The 19,355-nt window shown below is 43.2% G+C and overlaps 1 long non-coding RNA gene across 4 annotated transcripts; it reads right to left on the reverse strand.

Moving 5' to 3' along the window:
* Positions 1–824: 824 nt before the first annotated feature.
* On the reverse strand, positions 825–18,543 carry LOC123333616. Of its 4 annotated transcripts, none has more exons than XR_006641052.1 (4): positions 18,459–18,543; positions 18,114–18,246; positions 5,059–5,185; positions 825–878 (listed from the first exon to the last, which is right to left on the reverse strand). It is a non-coding gene; the product is annotated as an uncharacterized LOC123333616 (long non-coding RNA). The 4 variants fall into 4 exon arrangements; XR_006641051.1 differs by lacking the exon at positions 825–878 and adding an exon at positions 4,630–4,690; XR_006641050.1 differs by lacking the exons at positions 825–878; positions 5,059–5,185 and adding exons at positions 12,897–13,603; positions 15,863–16,022.
* Positions 18,544–19,355: the final 812 nt, after the last annotated feature.

The following is a 19,355-nucleotide window of genomic DNA, read 5'->3' on the forward strand; positions in this document are numbered from 1 at the left end:
CACTATCCCCAGGAGGGACCCCTCTCACTTTCCCCACTGCTCTCAATGCCCTATAAAATGGGAAGATCTTAGAAGACGCAAACCCCTCACTCAAAAATGTCTAAACGCTGGACTCCTTGGATCCACCAGCTCCCCTCACATCACCTCTTTCTACCCATCATGAAGGCAGGTGGCACCAGCTCCCCTCACATCACCTCTTTCTACCCATCATGCAGGCAGGCAGCACCGACTGTCGAGTACAGGCCCTGTGCACAGTTAAGGAGGCAGTGGTCCCTCTCCCCTTGCAGTTGCAAATCCCTATACCACCCTCAGCTCTCCTCCTAATACTCAGCTCTTTACTGTTCTGGATCTAAAAGATACTTTCTCCATTATCCCTCTCTCATGAGATTCCCAAGACACACTTGACTTTTACATGGATGGAGCCTGATGCTCACTGCTCCTAGCAACTCACCGGGACCTCCCTCCCCCAGTGATTTAGAGATGGGCCCTGCCTCTGTGGTCAAGCCCTACCTCTGATCTACCCACTCTAGTCACTCATTCAATATGCTGATGACTTCCTCTGCAGCCAGGACCACAACACCTCCCTTACCAACACCACCGCACCTCCTCATTTACTTTGCTTCATCAGGATACACAGTCTCTCCTTCCAAAACACAAATTAGTCAGATCATAGTTAAATAACTAGGATTTCTCTTGTCCCCAGTACAAGGATCAATTGCTACTCAACATACCTTGCATGTGTGCCTGCTAAGGCACTTCAGTCATGTCTGACTCTTTGCGACCCATGGACTATATCCTGCCAGACTCTGCTGTCCAATGGGATTCCAGGCAAGAATACTGGAGTGGGTTGCCATGTCCTCTTCCAGTGGATCTTATACCTTGAGAAAAACATAATTCAAAAAGACACCTGTACCCCAATGTTCACTGCAGCACTATTTACAACACCAGGACATGGAAGCAACCTATATGTCCACTGATGATGGATAAAGAAGTTGCGGTACATACATACAGTGGAATACTACTCAGCCATAAAGATGAACTAATGTGCCAGTTGAACTGAGCTTGGAGTAACCTACGGCCTGTTATACAGAGTGAAGCAAGTCAGAAAGAGAAAAATAAATATATATTAATGCATATGTATGGAATCCAAAAAAACAGTACAGGTGAACGTATGTGCAGGGCAGGAATGGAGATGCACATGTACAGAACGGATACACAGAAATCAACAGAGAACAGCAGAAATCAACACAACATTATGAAGGAACTATCCTCCAATTAAAAAACAAACCAAAAAACCCAGACAAATAGAAGGAACTTTGGTCTCTCTCCTTCTACCTCATAGAAAAAAAGAATTTAGGATATTTCTGGGCCTCACTGGTTACTTTCACATCTGGATCCCCCACTGTGGGCTTACAACAAACCTCTTCATGAGGTCTTCCAGGTACCCAAAAATGAACCCCTGGAATGGAACTCCTCTCTGCAGTCGGCCTTCACCGTACTCCAGACAGCCCTCACCTCCACTCCGGCCCAGGCCTCCCAAATGTAGATAAGCCCTATGTATTATATTATACTCTCATGAATGACAAGGGATGGCTCTGGGGCCCTTAGGACAAAAATATGACCCAGATTTCACCTCTCAAATTACCCAACAGGTGTCTCAAGCTTTAGACATTAAATACAGACTACATGCAGCTTGGTACATAGTAGAAAACCTCAAGAGATGATTGATATTTGGTCTCTGTTGCAGAGTGCTCATTTAAAATGCTGAATTTTGTGCAAACTACATTTTACATGGAAATGTATCTCAAATAGTTCCCATTTGTGTTCTCTTCCATTAGAGGTCATTTCTATGTAAAGCCATCAAAATTGCCTTTATAGGTCATGTCCATTTGATGGCCTCTAAACCCTTCAGTTCAGACAGTAAAACGTCTGCCTGCAATGCGGGAGACCTGGGTTCGATCCCTGGGTTGGGAAGATCCCCTGGAGAAGGAGATGGCAACCCACTCCAGTATTCTTGCCTGGAGAATCCCATGGACAGAGGAACCTGGGGGGCTACAGTCCATGGGGTTGCAAAGAGTCAGACACGACTGAGCGACTTCACTCACTCACTCACTCATATGCAGCTTGGCATCCCCAGTCTTCAAGAAAAAGAAAAAGGCTAATTTGTCCCTTAAAACAGAGGTCCCCAACCTCCAGGGCATGGACCAGTACCTCCTGTCAGATCAGCAGTAGCTTTAAAGTGCACAATAAAAGCAACGTGCTTGAATCATCCTGAAACCCCCAACACCCCACCCCCAATTCGTGGAAAAACTGTCTTCCGAGAAATCAGCCCCTGGTGCCAAGAAGGTAGGGTCCCATTGCCTTAAGAGACACCGAGAGCGGGCTAGAACTCCTCTGTCTCTCTTCTGACTCAGAGCTGTCTGCAGATTACTCAGAAGGTCCCTTACACCTCAGTCCCTTTGAACTCATATAGGACATCCAGCAATTCTTACTCCCTTTCTACCAGGAAACCTTCCCCTCTAGGACCATATGATCTCAGTCTCAGAACTAATGCCCAGCCTTTTATGGTCCCATGCTAACAGGTACCCACCCCAAACTCAGGACTTGCTCCTATCTACAATCCTACAACCCGGGGAGCAGGTTCTACTAAGGGACCTGCCTGGACATACCAAACCCCTCCCAGCCCTCGGAAGGGTCCACTACAACTCCGACAGCAATCAAGCTCTCAGCACATCACCCTGGATCCACCTGTCATGATGCTCATCTACTGATCCCCTGTTGTGTCCTCAACACAGTCCTCTCCCTACACCTGTCAACTGTCATCCGACACCAGCCTATGGATCTATTGGAACCAAGAGATCACCAGAGCCATGAGCACAACTCAAGATGAATATGCCCTGGTAGACTTACATGCGTCTTGCTCTCTTATTTCCCCTTCTACTCTTTATTTTATAACTACAAACATAACGCTTCTTTCATCTCTGGAATGAAGTTCCTAGCCCCTTGCTGGACCAGCCCCGAAGACAGCTAACAGAACGTTTGGTCTCTTTCTCACCTTGTACTTAACCACGTTCTTTCATACCAGCCACCCCTCCTTTAATGCCACCCGTCAACCCCATTTCCACACAATAAAACGAACTACAGCCCTCCTTCAAAAGGCTAGAAGCTCACAATATCACAACCGCTGGCTATGTGCTAATGTTGCCATGACAGGCCTCTCGGGTTCCTAGAACCGCCTCTGGCATGCACAAACTTGTCCCTACTCACGGCCACCTGGTTCGGGCCCCAAACCCCCAGGGTGGTATTTCTGGCCTCAGGCTGTCTCATGGGTCCAAAAGAACCTCTGTGACCCACTTCTACAAATGCCCTTCCCCATCCATGGACCCATCTTCAAGCAGGTTTCCTTAGCCTCCCATCTGTGTTATGGCCAACATTAACTCCTGGGCGGTCCCCTGGCCTCACCATGTTTCAGTTCAGTTCGGTCACTCAGTCATGTCTGACTCTTTGCAACCCCATGGACTGCAGCACGCCAGGCTTTCCTGCCCATCACCAACTCCTGGAGCTTACTCAAACTCATGTCAATTGAGTCAGTGATGCCATCCAACCATTTCATCCTCTGTTGTCCCCTTCTCCTCCCACCTTCAATCTTTCCCAGCATCAGGGTGTTTTCCAATGAGTCAGACCTTTGCATCAGGTGGCCAATGGATTGGAGCTTCAGCTTCAGCATCAGTCCTTCCAATGAATATTCAGGACTGATTTCCTTTAGGATGGACTGGTTGGATCACCTTGCAGTCCAAGGGACTCTCAAGAATCTTCTCCAACACCACAGTTCAAAAGCATCAATTCTTCGGTGCTCAGCTTTCTTTATAGTCCAACTCTCACATACATACATGAGTACTGGTAAAACCATAGCTTTGACTAGATAGACCTTTGTTGACAAAGTAATGTCTCTGCTTTTTAATAAGCTGTCTAGCTTGGTCATAGCTTTACTTCCAAGGAACAAACATCTTTTAATTTCATGGCTTCAGTCACCATCTGCAGTGATTTTGGAGCCCAAGAAAATAGTCTTTCACTGTGTCCATTGTTTCCCCATATATTTGCCATGAAGTGATTGAGACCAGATGCCATGATCTTCGTTTTCTGAATGTTGAGTTTTAAGCCAACTTTTTCACTCTCCTCTTTCACTTTCATCAAGAGGCTCTTTAATTCTTTGCTTTCTGCCATAAGGGTGATGTCATCTGAATATTTGAGGTTATTGATATTTCTCCTAGCAATCTTGATCCCAGCTTATGCTTCATCTAGCCCAGTGTTTCTCATGATGTACTCTGCATATAAGTTAAATAAGCAGGGTGACAATACACAGCCTTGACATGCTCTTTTCCCAATTTGGAACCAGTCTGCTGTTCCATATTCAGTTCTAACTGTTGCTATTTGACCTGCATGCAAATTTCTCATGAGGCAGGTCAGGTGGTCTGGTATTCTCATTTCTTGAAGAATTTTCCACAGTTTATTGTGATCCACATAGTCAAAGGCTTTGGCGTAGTCAATAAAGCAGAAGTTGATGTTTTTCTGGAACTCACTTGCTTTTTCAATGATCCAGCGGATGTTGGCAATTTGATCTCTGGTTCCTCTGCCTTTTCTAAAACCAGCTTGAACATCTGGAAGTTCATGGTTCACGTACTGTTGAGGCCTGACTTGAAGAATTTTGAGCATTACTTTGTTAGCATATGAGATGAGTGCAATTGTGCAGTAGTTTGAGCATTCTTTGGCATTGCCTTTCTTTGGTATTGGAATGAAAACTGAATTTTTCCAGTCCTGTGGCCACTGCCGAGTTTTCTAAATTTGCTGGCATATCGAGTGAAGCACTTTCACAACATCATTTATGATTTTAAATAGCTCAACTGGAAGTCTACCCCAACTTATGATGACCTCTATCAGCTGGAAGTGTAGCTCCTTCCAACTGCAAGCAAATCTATACTTAAACCCCTTCTGACAGTGGGATAGACCAAGAAATGAACTATTATTCAAATAAATAATTTCCCCAACAACCAAATTTACCTTCCCAAATCAGGCAATCACTCCTGTCCTCTCTCAGTGTGCGGTCCTTTCATGGGGCCGTCTGTCCTCTTGTCAGCTCCACTGACTGCCGCCCGGCCTCATCGATAGGAAACGCCTGGCACCTGTCCTACACAGGTAAAGCCAGGACCTGCGTGAGGCTTTGACGTTCAACAACAGTTTCTCACCTGGAAAATGACACCTCCAGCTTCCCAAAAGCTTCTACCTGCTTAAACCCATTGGTGGAACTTGCTCCAGCTGCTACATATCCCTTTACTAGGAGGGTCCAGATACAAACTTCCTATTTTTTTAAGTTTTTAATTGGAAGATAATTGCTTTATAGTATTGTGTTGGTTTCTGCCATATGTCAACATGAATCAGCCATAAGTATACATATGTCCCCTCTTTTTTGAACCTTCTGCCCACCTCATCCTACCCCTGTAGGTTGTCACAGAGCACCAGGTTTGAGCTCCCTACATCATACAGCAAATTGCCACTGGCTATCTGTTTCACAAATGTTAATGCATATGTTTCCATGCGACTCTCTTAATTCATCCTGCCCTCTCCTTTCCCCACTGTTCACAAATCTTTCCTCTCTGTCTGCATTTCCACTGCTACCCTGCAAACAGGCTCATCAGTACCATCTTTCTAGATTCCATATGTATGTGTTAATATATGATATTTGCTTTCTGTTTCTGACTTACTTCACTCTGTATTACAGGCTCTAGGTTCATTCACCTCATTAGAACTGTCTCAAATGCATTCCTTTTTAGGGATGAGTAATATTCCATTGTATATATGTACCACAACTTCTTTATCCATTCAGCTGCTGATGGACATCTAGGTTGCTTCCATGTCCTAGCTATTGTAAACACTGCTGCAGTGAACACTGGGATACATGTGCATTTTTCAATTATGGTTTCCTCTGGGTATATGCCCAGTAGTGGGATTGCTGGGTCACAGGTAAACCCGCCTCTTTAACACGACTCTTATGGCCTGCATTCTCCCTACAGCTAGACTACACTTTCTCTGTGGGACCTCAGCGTTATCTCTGTATGCCTCCTAACCGATTGGAACCTGCACCGCGGTACTCCTTTTACTCCAGATGAACATCTGCACTGGGCCCGTGCTTCTCCCCCATCTTTTCAGATACTGGACTAAACAAGAGCCTCTATCAGTCCTAGTAACTATGGCCACAGCTCTGGCTTCAGGCACCAGGGCTGTGTTTATCATAGATTCTTCCACAACCGCCATGCTCCGCTTCCTCCTTTTTGGCCCCTGTCTTATCTGGTTTCTCCCCTTCTTTCTCAAACGTCTACTGCCCTTAGCAAATCTTTCTCCTCTATCATGGGTCTTACCTTTCCGACCATTCAATTCCAAGACAGCCCACATGCCCCTCCACCTCCACCAGGTAGGGACAGCCCTGTGCAGCTCAGCAAGAAGAAGTTATGAAAGAAGAGACTTCCACCCCAGTTTTTAAAAATGGGCCAACTGGGCTCCATGTAACACTCAAGAAGAAGTTATATTCAGAGGGAGGAAATGTAAACCCATTGAACATTGTTCACAACAGAGTAGCACCTGTCAAGGACCACTATCAAGTTTCTTTCTGACACCTAAGAACTGAGAAATTACTGAAGACTGCAAGTCTATTCTCCAAAAAACCACGTCCTGTAGAGACACAGCCAGCCCAGATACCGCCATGGACCAAAGACACGTGAACCCACCCCTTTTCCTGCACCTTGCCCTTTGAAACTCAATAAAAGACTCAAACCCTCACCCTTTGGTGCCAACACCATTCTACATGCCTGCCCCCTTTCCTCCTTTAGAAAGTGAATGAAAACTCTCTTCTCCTCTTCCTAATCTCTCTGAATTCTTTCATAACCTGTGTTGGCTAACCAACCACCACCACTGGGCATGTATCTGGAGAAAACAAATTTGAAAAGATACATGCCATCCAATGCTCACTGCAGCAGTAAACACAACAGCCAAGACAGGAAAGCAACCTAAGTGCCCATCAACAGAGGAACGATAAAGAAGATATGGTATGTACAGACAATGGAATATTACTCAGCCATGAAAAGGATGGAAGAATGCCATTTACAGCAATATGGATGGACCCAGTGATTGTCATACTAAGTCAGTCAAACAAATCTAAGAAATATGAAATCTAAAAAGATGGTGCAAATGAATTTATTTATAAAACAGAAACAGACTCACAGACTTTGAAAACAAACTTACAGTTCCAAAAGGAAATGTAGGGAAGGGAATGATAAGTTAGGAGTTTGGGACTAAAATTTACCCACTACTATATATAAAATAAACAACAAGGACCTACTGTGGAGCACAAAGAACTCTACTCAATACTCTGTAACAACCTATGTGGAAAGAGAGTCTAAAAAAGAGTGGTCATATGTGTATGTATAATTGAATCACTTTGCTATACACCTGAAACTAACACAACACTGTACCTAAACTATATTCCAATATAAAATAAAAACTTAACTAAAAAAAAGGAAAAAAATAGTTAAGGACCTTGAGATGAGACTATCCTGTGTTACCTGAGAAACCCCAATCTAACCACACGAATCCTTAATGGAGGAGAACTTTTCCTGGCTGTTGTGGGAGAGTGATGTGATTATTGAAGATGGTGCTTGCTTTGAAGAGGAAGGACAGTGTCCTTGACCCAAGGCATTAGGTGGCCCCTAGAAGTTGGAAGGTCAAGGAAATACATTGTTCTTTAGAGCCTTCAGAAAAGAAGGCATTTTTGCTGATACCTTGATTTCAGCCCAGGGAGACACATGTTGGACATCTGACCTAGAGAATTGTAAGATGATAAATTTGTGTTGCTTTATGTTATGTTTGTGGTATTTTATTAAAGCAGTAATAAAAAAAATACAATGAAAACACTTAATAAAATCACCAGACCTTAAAAATTGTAAGCAAGAAATAAATTCAGATTGCAATTAGACTTTCCAATGGCAATGCCCCCGAGAGCAGAAATGACAGAAGACAATAGGGTAACTTTTAAAGACGCTTTAAGGAACAAAATGTGAGACAGGATTTTATATCCAGTTACCAACACATTGTTAACAGCATACAGGTTCATGGTGAACACCCTTAAACCTTTCCTGAGGAGCTCTCCAACAATGACCTTCAAAGAACAAAAATGACTAGAGACACTGCATGAAAACCCCTATGTCCTTAAAATTGAGATTGACAGCATAGGAGAAAGACAATGCAAATGTAAAATCTGAATATTAAAAGAGAGCTTGAGATAAGGCATGAAATATTTTCTCTTAAAAAAAAAAAAAAACAAAGAGTGTTACCTACTTCTGTCTACTGAAAAGGAAACAATGACCACCGCAGCTGTGACATATGCAAGTAGGACTTACAATCCCAGCTGTGTTCTCGACCATTTCCTATGGAGAAGAACCCCAGCATCTTTAGCAAAAAGGTTGTCCAGGTCCGGGCAAAAAATCTACAAGATGCCTGAAACTTGCTGTGATACAAAATAGCCATGAATCTATCAAGACTATCCAAGTAGTTTCAAAAGATCTCAAGAGCCACACTGAAGAGCTTCCCAGAGGCTAAAAAGATTTAATTTGAACACCAATGAAAATAACAGATGCATTGTACTAACAGACATATATTTCCATGAATTTATTATAATACTCAAAAAAGAGTTAATTGATCATCATTAGAATATACTAGGAACTAAAATAGCTGTGAAATGAAGAGAAGCGAAAAGCAAAAGAGAAAAGGAAAGATATAAGCGTCTGAATGCAGAGTTCCAAAGAATGGCATGAAGAGATAAGAAAGCCTTCCTCAGTGGTCAGTGCAAAGAATAGAGGAAAACAACAGAATGGGAAACATTAGAGATCTCTTCAAGAAAATTAGATATACCAAGGGAACATTTCATGCAAAGATGGGCTTGATAAAGGACAGAAACGGTATGGACAGAAGGAGAGGATATTAAGAAGAGGTGGCAAGAATACACAGAAGAACTGTACAGAAAAGATCTTCATGACCCAGATAATCACAATGGTGTGATCACTCACCAAGAGCCAGACATCCTGGAACGTGAAGTCAAGTGGGCCTTAGAAAGCATCATTACAAACAAAGCTAGTGGAGGTGATGGAATTCCAGTTGAGCTATTTCAAATCCTGAAAGATGATGCTGTGAAAGTGCTGCACTCCATATGCCAGCAAATTTGGAAAACTCAGCAGTGGCAACAGGACTGGAAAAAGTCAGTTTTCATTCCAATCCCGAGGAAAGGCAATGCCCAAGAATGCTCAAACTACTGCACAATTGCACTCATCTCACACGCTAGTAAAGTAATGCTCAAAATTCTCCAAGCCAGGCTTCAGCAATATGTGAACCTTGAACTTCCAGATGTTCAAGCTGGTTTTAGAAAAGGCAGAGGAACCAGAGATCAAATTGGCAACATCTGCTGGATCATGGAAAAAGCAAGAGAGTTCGAGAAAAACATCTATTTCTGCTTTATTGACTATGCCAAAGGGTTTGACTGTGTGGATCACAATAAACCGTGGAAAATTCTGAAAGAGATGGGAATACCAGACCACCTGACATGCCTCTTGAGAAACCTATATGCAGGTCAGGAAGCAACAGTTAGAACTGGACATGGAACAACAGACTGGTTCCAAATAGGAAAAGGAGTACGTCAAGGCTGTATATTGTCACCCTGCTTATTTAACTTACATGCAGAGTACATCATGAGAAACACTGAGCTGGAAGAAGCACAAGCTGGAATCAAGATTGCTGGGAGAAATATCAATAACCTCAGATATGCAGATGACACCACCCTTATGGCAGAAAGTGAAGAGGAACTAAAAAGCCTCTTGATGAAAGTGAAGGAGGAGAGTGAAAAAGTTGGCTTAAAGCTCAACATTCAGAAAACAAAGATTATAGCATCCGGTCCCATCACTTCATGGGAAATAGATAGGGAAACAGTGGAAACAGTGTCAGACTTTATTTTCTTTGGGCTCCAAAATCACTGCAGGTGGTGATTGGGGCCATGAAATTAAAAGACATTTACTCCTTGGAAGGAAAGTTATGACCAACCTAGATAGCATATTCAAAAGCAGAGACATTACTTTGCCAATAAAGGTCTCTCTAGTCAAGGCTATGGTTTTTCCAGTGGTCATGTATGGATATGAGAGTTGGACTGTGAAGAAGGCTGAGCGCTGAAGAATTGATGCTTTTGAACTGTGCTGTTGGAGAAGACTCTTGAGAGTCTCTTGGACTGCAAGGAGATCCAACCAGTCCATTCTGAAGGAGATCAGCCCTGGGAATTCTTTGGAGGGAATGATGCTGAAGCTGAAACTCCAGTACTTTGGCCACCTCATGTGAAGAGTTGACTCATTGGAAAAGACTCTGATGCTGGGAGGGGTTGGGGGCAGGAGGAGAAGGGGACGACAGAGGATGAGATGGCTGGATGGCATCACAGACTCGATGGATGGAAGTCTGGGTGAACTCCGGGAGCTGGTGATGGACAGGGAGGCCTGGCGTGCTGCAATTCATGGGGTCGCAAAGAGTCGGACACGACTGAGCGACTGAAATGACTGAACTGAAACTCATTATTTTGGAAATGGGAACATGAACAGAATCAAATATCTATCCTGCCGTTACTACACTAACACACCACTGGATAACATATGAGTTTATCAGAGGAAGTTTCACTTTACAATAGTATTTCAGCTAATAAATAAAGAAGAAAGAACAGAGCTAGACTATCGCCATGTTCTTCCCTAATGAACTGCCTGAACTAAGATTTGAGCATTAATTCCTGCTAACATTACAGAAGAGAAAATCAGACATTTTTTTGCCTTCTGATAGAACACCCCTCCACCCATGAAATTGTCTTGAAAAAATATATACTCCAAATCTGATAAAAACTCTAGATCCAACTATCAATGTTCAGGATATATATTAATAGAAAAAACAGAAGGAGCTGTTCAAGAAGGTAAAACCATCTCTGTTTCTTTAACCACATAACAAAAGCAAGACATAAAAGAGGGTGAAAGAAGTAGAGACAGAGATGAAAACCGACAATTAAAAAAAACTTAACCATTGGTGGGAATGTAAATTGGTACAGGAACTATGGAAAACAGTATGGAGGTTTCTTCAAAGATAAACACAGTTATCCTATGATCTGTCAATCCCAGTCCTTGGCATAGATCTGCAGAAAAGTCTAATTTGAAAAGATACACATACCCCAGTGTTCATTGCAGCACTATTTACAATAGCCAAGCCACAGAGACAACCTAAATGTCTACTGGTTGATGTGTGGGAGCACGTGGGTGGCTCAGCTGGTAAAGAACCCACCAGCAGTGCATGAGACCCAGGTTCGATCCCTGGGTTGGGACGATCCCCTAGAGAAGGGGATGGCAATCCACTCCAATATTCTTTCCTGTAGAATCCCCATGAACAGAGGAGCCTGGCAGGCAACAGTCTATGGGGTCGCAGAGTCAGACACAACTGAGTGACTACAGCATGTGTGTGTGCATATATATACACACATATACATGAGAAACGGTGGACTGGAAGAAACGCAAGCTGGAATCAAGATTACCAGAAGAAATATCAATAACCTCAGATATGCAGATGACACCACCCTTATGGCAGAAAGTGAAGAGGAACTAAAAAGCCTCTTGATGAAAGTGAAAGAGGAGAGTGAAAAAGTTGGCTTAAAGCTCAACATTCAGAAAACTAAGATCATGGCATCCGGTCCCATCACTTTATGGGAAATAGATGGGGAAACAGTGCCAGACTTTATTTTCTGGGGCTCCAAAATCACTGAAGATCGTGACTGCAGCCACGAAATTAAAAGACGCTTACTCCTTGGAAGGAAAGTTATGACCAACCTAGATAGCATATTCAAAAGCAGAGACATTACTTTGCCAACAAAGGTTCGCCTAGTCAAGGCTATGGTTTTTCCTGTGGTCATGTATGGATGTGAGAGTTGGACTGTGAAGAAGGCTGAGCACTGAAGATTTGATGCTTTTGAACTGTGGTGTTGGAGAAGACTCTTGAGAGTCCCTTGGACTGCAAGGAGATCCAACCAGTCAATTCTGAAGGAGATCAGCCCTGGTATTTCTTTGGAAGGAATGATGCTAAAGCTGGAACTCCAGTACTTTGGCCACCTCATGCGAAGAGTTGACTCATTGGAAAACACTCTGATGCTGGGAGGGACTGGGGGCAGGAGGAGAAGGGGACGACAGAGGATGGGATGGCTGGATGGCATCACTGTCTCGATGGACTGAGTTTGAGTGAACTCAACTCAGTTGGTGATGGACAGGGAGGCCTGGCGTGCTGCGGTTCATGGGGTCACAAAGAGTCGGACACGACTGAGCGACTGAACTGAACTGATACAATGGAATACTACTATTCCGTTGGAATAGAATACTACTCAGGATGGAATGGAATACTATTCAGGTATAAAAAAGGAGGAAATAATGGTATTTGTAGTAATGTGGATGGATTTAGAGATTATCATACTTAGTAAAGTAATCCATACAGAGAAAGATAAATATCATGATATTGCTTATATGTGGAATCTTAAAAAAGATACAAATGAGCTTATTTACATAACAAATATATCCACAGACACAGAAACAAACCTATAATTACCGAAGGGTAAAGCAGGAGGAGGGGAGTGGGATAAATCAGGGTTTGGGATTAGCTTAGACACGCAACTATATACAAGATAGATAACCAACAAGGACCTACTGGACAGCACAGGAAATACACTCAATATTTTAATAACCTTTAAGGGAAAATAATCTGAAAAAAGTATGTAAAAGGAAAAAGAAATTAAGAAATCTCTGTCACATACAGATTTATTTGCATTATAATTCTTATAATCTATAAAATCAATCCATTTATAGCATTTATGGGATAATGGGAAATTTGCATGCTCACTGGATATTGATAGTATTTTAAAATTGTTCAACTTTTTAGCTAGAATATTGACATTTTCATTACATTATTAACGTCTTTCAGAGACATATACTGAAATGGAGAGATGAAAATAATATGTTCGGGATTCACTTCAAAAGTTCACAAGATGGAAAAAGTAGATACATTGTAGGCAATAGAGTATAGTGGTGGGTTGGCCAAAAACTCTGTTTGGGTTTTTCCTAACAGGTTATGGTAAAACCTGAATAAACTTTTTGGCCAACCCAAAAGCTACATTATAGGCAATGGGGTCTAGTACAGGAGTGGATAATTGCTGATGCTGTGTAACACGTTTAAGGGATTTTGTTATATTATTCTATCTTCAAATATGTTTGAAATTTTCAACAATAAAAAGGTTTTAAAAAAATTCAAATAGTGATTGCATTGCTCCAGCTTTCTGATGACCGTCTCATTCTTCGAGATTGCTCTAAGTGCTACTGAAATAGCATCATGAAGCATTTTAAGATCTTTAAGTGGTTTGGAATGTAATGTATATGGAACTGGAGATCTGCATACATGTAAAGTTCACTCTTAACCGTGTTTCCTTCACCCTTCCAGATTGAAGATTAGTCTATGGATGAAGAAGACAGAAACACAGGTTAGACAGGACTAGCTTAGCCTTGAGCGCTTAGTCACTCAGTCGTGTCCAGCTCTTTGTGACCCCATCAGCTGTAGCCTGCCAGGCTCTTCTGACCATGGGATTTTCCAGGCAAGAATACTGGGGTGGGTTGCCATTTCCTCCTCCAGCTTAGCCTTGGCCAAGGGTCAAAGGGAAGAGTTGTCATAACCCACCAGTCCTCCCGGAATTTCACTTTCATGACAGGATACCCTTGAACCTAAATCTGAAATAGACATGGCTGATCTTCTTTCTACTTTAAGTAAACACAACTTTCATTTGGGAAGCTACATATAGATGCTGCAAATATTATAGGTTTAGAGTTCTTTAGTTGAGTCTGTTGCTTTGTTAGGATTGTGAAAGTGAAAGGGAAGTAGTGTTGGGCTCTTTGAAACACCATAGTATGTAGCCTGCCAGGCTCCTCCATCCATGGGAATTTCTAGGCAAGAATACTGGAGTGGGTTGCCATTTCCTTCCTCAGGGGATCTTCCTGACCCAGGAATCGAACCCAGGTCTCCCGCATTGCAAGCAGACTCTTTACTGTCTGAGCTACCAGGGGACATGTTAGGATTAGGGATCCTTTATATTGAATTTTAAAACCTACAATGCTAGCTTTTCCCATTTTCATTATCTCATAATAAGTTTAAAGACATTTGACGGTTTTCTATACTCTCCAAGTTCTGTGAATAATATTCCTTGTGTGATTTTTGTGAAGACAGAAAATGCCAAAAGGTAGGTTCTGTTATCCCCCAGCTTGAATTGAAGAGTCTACCATGAATATGAACTTCCTGAACCCCCAGTTCCCCCCCTCCTGGTATAGGGGGAGCATACACCCAGCTGCACAGCGATGGTTTTCACTGAGAACCCCAAACACTGAACACCTTGTTTTTCTTTTTCAAGAAATCCCGTATCCTAGGAGATATGATGCCATTTGTGCCAGAATGCTTACAGAAGAATCACTCAGGAAACCAGCAGTAACAGCAACAAAAAAGAAAACTGCCCATCTGTCACTGAAAGTGCTCTTATTTTGCTAGTTTTTTAAGTCGATTTTATTTTTTTAATGTCAATTTTTGTAAGAATTCAGAAAAAGATATGCAATTATTAACATTTCAGGTAAAATTATTACTCTTCACAATCTCTACCTTTTCCATGGAGCAGTTTTCTTTAAAAGAAGTGTTATTACCTCCCTACTCGTGTGGGCCCTCAGTCACGACTCTTTGTGACCCCAAGAACTGCAGCATGCCAGGCTTCCCTGGCCATCACCAACTCCCAGAGCTTACTCAAACTCATGTTCATTGAGTCAGTGATGCCATCCAATCATCTTCAAATAAATGTCTGCAGGTGGGACTGATTATAAAGGCAGAGTGAAATTAATGTTATTAATGTACCAAGGTGTGAAGTATGAACTTCAGCTGGGTTTCCATAAAGAACTCTGTTGATTACACGTTTGAAGCTACAGAGATCTGTCTCAAATGTCACTGTTGAAGCCTTTTACAAGCTCTCGTGCTAATCAGTGAGGAGAGCCTGCAGCTTTTCCATGTACCATGAAGTCCATGCTGACAAGAAGCTTATCAGTGCTGTTTTAGCAGTGGCATCAGAAGATGCTCTCCACGTTTGCCTTCTTCAGAACTGAGTACTTAAGAAATTACCAGAATGTTGCCAGGAGCCTTGCCTACAAGTTGCTGCCTTTGAGAATTTTTGCAAGCATTTACAAGAGTAATCAGAATGCATTCCATCCCTTATGAATTTCTTAGTTTATGGGAAGGACAGAATTGTTAGGTATCCTCCTAGGGACTGTTAGACATATCTAATTGTCTAATAATTTTCTGCATATTTCTTAAGATTGTTACTCAGATTCTGAAGCATTACACAAGATGCAGCTTCCAGGGTGCTAATGTCAAGCTACACTTGATCTTGACAAGAGGGGTTCTCAGTTAAAACTTTATAGCCCTCCTAATCCTCCAGTTCATTAATCCTTGCTAAATTTAGAAATCCTGACTTGGTGAGACATCACCAACCCACAGACGTGGTCCCACTTATGAATCATCTATCAATTCACGTACTCATTTAAGTCATGGGTCAGTATTATTTACTGAAATCCACTTTGTACTATAAGCACTGGGTTGCCTTCTACTCACGTAGAAGAGGATAAAAGAATTCTGAAAGAACTCATAGTCTATGGAGGATACAAACACAGAATCTTTGATCAAGTACCTCCGGCAGCAGGGAGTAGTAGTAGCGTTAGTTGCTCAGTCCTGTCCAACTTCTTGTGACCCCACGGATTGTAGCCTGTCAGGGTCCTCTGTCCATGGGATTATCCAGGTAACAAAACTGGAGTGGGTTGCCATTTTCTTCTCCAGAGGATCTTCCCCACCTAGGGATTGAACCCAGGTCTCCTGTGTTGCAGGCAGATTCTTTACCATCTGAGTTACAGGAAAGTCCAAGAACAAAGAAAGCTCCTTGGGCAGTGAGGCAGGCTTCCCAGAGAAGGTAACAGCTACTCGAGGCCTTAAACAATGAGGAGTCTATGAAAAGGAATACTGATGCCTTTTACTCTGTGTTCTTTATCCTGCCAACCAGGTGTCTCCCTTGTCCTCAGGAAAAAAGTTAATTAAAATCATGATTTGTAACAATGCTTTGATCTTGGGTGTCAAGAAATTCCACCCCCAAAACATGTACCCCAATGTTCACTGCAGCGCTGTTTACAATAGCCAATACACGGAAGCAACCTAAAGAATAAAGATGTGGTATATATACACAATGGAGTATTACTCAGTCATCAAAAAGCATGAAATAATGTCATGTGCAGCAACATGGATGGACCTGGAAATTGTCATAGTGAGTGAAGTCAGTCAGAGAAGCAGAAACATATGATCTCTCTTATTTGTGGAATCAGAAAAGACATACAAATGAACTTATTTACAAAACAGAAAGAGACTTACAGAGAATGAACGTATGGTAGACAGGAGGGAAGGACGGAGGAAGAGATAGCTAGGGAGTTTGGGGTGTTCAGGTACACAATGTTATATTTAAAGTGGATAAGCTAAAATGACCTACTGCATAGCACAGGGAGCTCTGCTCCATGTTATGTGGCAGCCTGGATGGGCGGGGAGTCTGGGCGAGAATGGGTGCATGCGTATGTATGACTGAGGCTCTTGCTGTCCACCTGAGACTATCACAGCATTGTTCACTGGCTGTCGTCCAATACAAAATAAAGAAAATTAATCACAAACAATAAAAATAAAGAAATTCCATCTCCAGAAAGTCCCTGTTAAAATGTGAAGGAGGCTGGCTCATTAACTCATTTGCCAGACTTGTAGTAACTCTGTTATATCACACAATTGATACAAGGTTCAGTTGAGAAGATATTTGGGAAACCCCATTCTTTGTCAATTGTAAAATACAGATCCCAGCAGTCATGTATGGGTGTGAGAGCTGGACTATGAAGAAAGCTGAGTGCTGAAGAATTGATGCTTTTGAACTGTGGTGTTGGAGAAGACTCTTGAGAGTCCCTTGGACTGCAAGGAGATCCAACCAGTCCATTCTAAAAGAGATCAGTCCTGAGTAGTCATTGGATGGACTGATGCTGAAGCTGAAGCTCCAATACTTTGGCCACCTCATGCAAAGAACTGACTCATTGGAAAAGACCCCAATGCTGGGAAAGACCGAAGGCAGGAGGAGAAGGGGACGACAGAGGATGAGATGGTTGGATGGCATCACTGACTCGATGGACATGAATTTGAGTAAACCCTGGGAGTTGGTGATGGACAGGGAAGCCTGGCATGCTGCAGTCCAGGGATCGCAAAAAGTTGGACACGACTGAGTGACAGAGCTGAAAGTACACGGCAGTGTTAGATATCTGTGATACACCACTGTTGTTCTAGTAAAACCCTTCTTACTGTAATAAGGATTATTTTATCAGTTCTCTGGACTTTGGAAATATAACCTGGAATAAGTTGAGAAATACAAATAGATTTTAAATATTTTAATGTTCTCTCATAGTGGATACTTCCAAGAAGACTTATCAGGGAAAACTTTGTCTTAAGTTTTGTGCTTATGACAAGCTTGTGTCTCTCTTTTGTGCTACCAGAGAGAAAATAACAAATAGGCTAGAAATTAGATCTAGTTTAGAAATTACAACAACCTCCACCTGGGTTGGCCCGGGCTGGCTCAGCCATGCTCCCGTGTTTCGCACTGAGGCTTTACCCTTTGTATGTCTCCACCCACATGGCCCCTGCCACTCAAAAACTTTACCCCACAGCTGAGTGTAGACCCAGACCTAGGGTGCCGACAAATTGGGGGTTCCCAGACTATTTTTGAAGGATGACGTTTGATATTTCAGTTAGAATCAAAATTAAATATTAAGACAAAAACTCCATTGCATGATCTTAGTCTTCATTTAGGAACTAAGAATTGCTTTATTGTTCCCATGTTTAAGGCTCCCGAACGGTCTTCGATGCCTCACCTGGGAGTTTCAAAGCGCCTTCAGTTTCCCGCGGTCCTAAACGCCCGGAGTGGCCGGGGACGCTGTAGACCGAGGGCAGGGTGGACGGCGCGTTCTCTGAGCATCTCCTGTGCCCTGAGGGCTACACGTGGGGCTGGACCGACAGGAAAGGATATTTGCAAACCCGAGGCCGCTCCTGGGCCTGGGCACCGCATCCAGGAGCTTCTTGCCCGTTAGGCCTCTCCCGTCCTCAAATAAACGTCCCACATTTAAAACGGGCCCAGCCTTCAGCCCTCCCATCTTCCCCACACCAGGCGCAGGACCTACCCAGGGGTACCCAGAGTGTTTAAAGACCTCCTTTCCTACCTTTCTCCTGGTCCAAAGTCACTCCCGCCGAGATCCGGGGAAACGGCGCATCAGCCTAGCCTCGTATCGCCTAAATAAAGGGCCCACGCGCAGGTGAGCGAGTTCCGCCCCTCAGACGCACCTGCGCAGAGCGGGCAGGGGGGTGGGGTTTGATGCTGGGATGGAGACGTCCTGAAAAGCACACACTGGCCCATAGTTCAAAGCAGGGGTTCTCCCTTTACGTTTCTAAACTCATTGCAACGTTTCTTAAAACCCCCACTTTCCTCGGGAGTTTCCCCCTGTCCCCTGCTTTTTTGCACCCACAACTGCTCCTCACCTTTTTTGGCACAATTCTCCCAATTCCGGCCGTAACTCATGCCTCTCTCCTTGCGTGTGTGCTCAGTCGTGTCTCACATTTTGCAACCCCATGGACTGTAGCCCATCAGGCTCCTCTGTCCTTGGGAGTCTCCAGGCAAGAATACTGAAGTGGGTTGCCATTTCCTCTTTCAGGGGGGCTTCCTAACTTAGTCATTGAACCTATATCTCATATATTCTGCGTTGGCTGGCGGGTTCTTTACCACTAAGGTCACTTCCATTTGGTCTGTTATTTAAGTACAATATATCTTTATTAATGGGGCTTCCGTTGTGGCTCCTGCAGATAAAGAGTCTGCCTGCAGTGCGGGAGACCTGGGTTCGATCCCTGGGTCAGGAAAATCCCCTGGAGAAGGAAATGGTAACCCACTCCAGTATTCTTGCCTGGAAATTCCCCTGGATGGAGGAGCCTAGTGGGCTACAGACCATGGGGTTGCAAAGAGTCGGACTCGACTGAGCAACTTCACTTTCACATCTTTATTATCTATCTGGATGATCTGTCCACAGATGTTAGTGGGAGGTTAAAGTCTGCACTATTACTGTGTT

This window comes from Bubalus bubalis, chromosome 5 (genome assembly GCF_019923935.1).
Source record: "Bubalus bubalis isolate 160015118507 breed Murrah chromosome 5, NDDB_SH_1, whole genome shotgun sequence".
NCBI classification, from domain to species: Eukaryota; Metazoa; Chordata; class Mammalia; order Artiodactyla; family Bovidae; genus Bubalus; species Bubalus bubalis.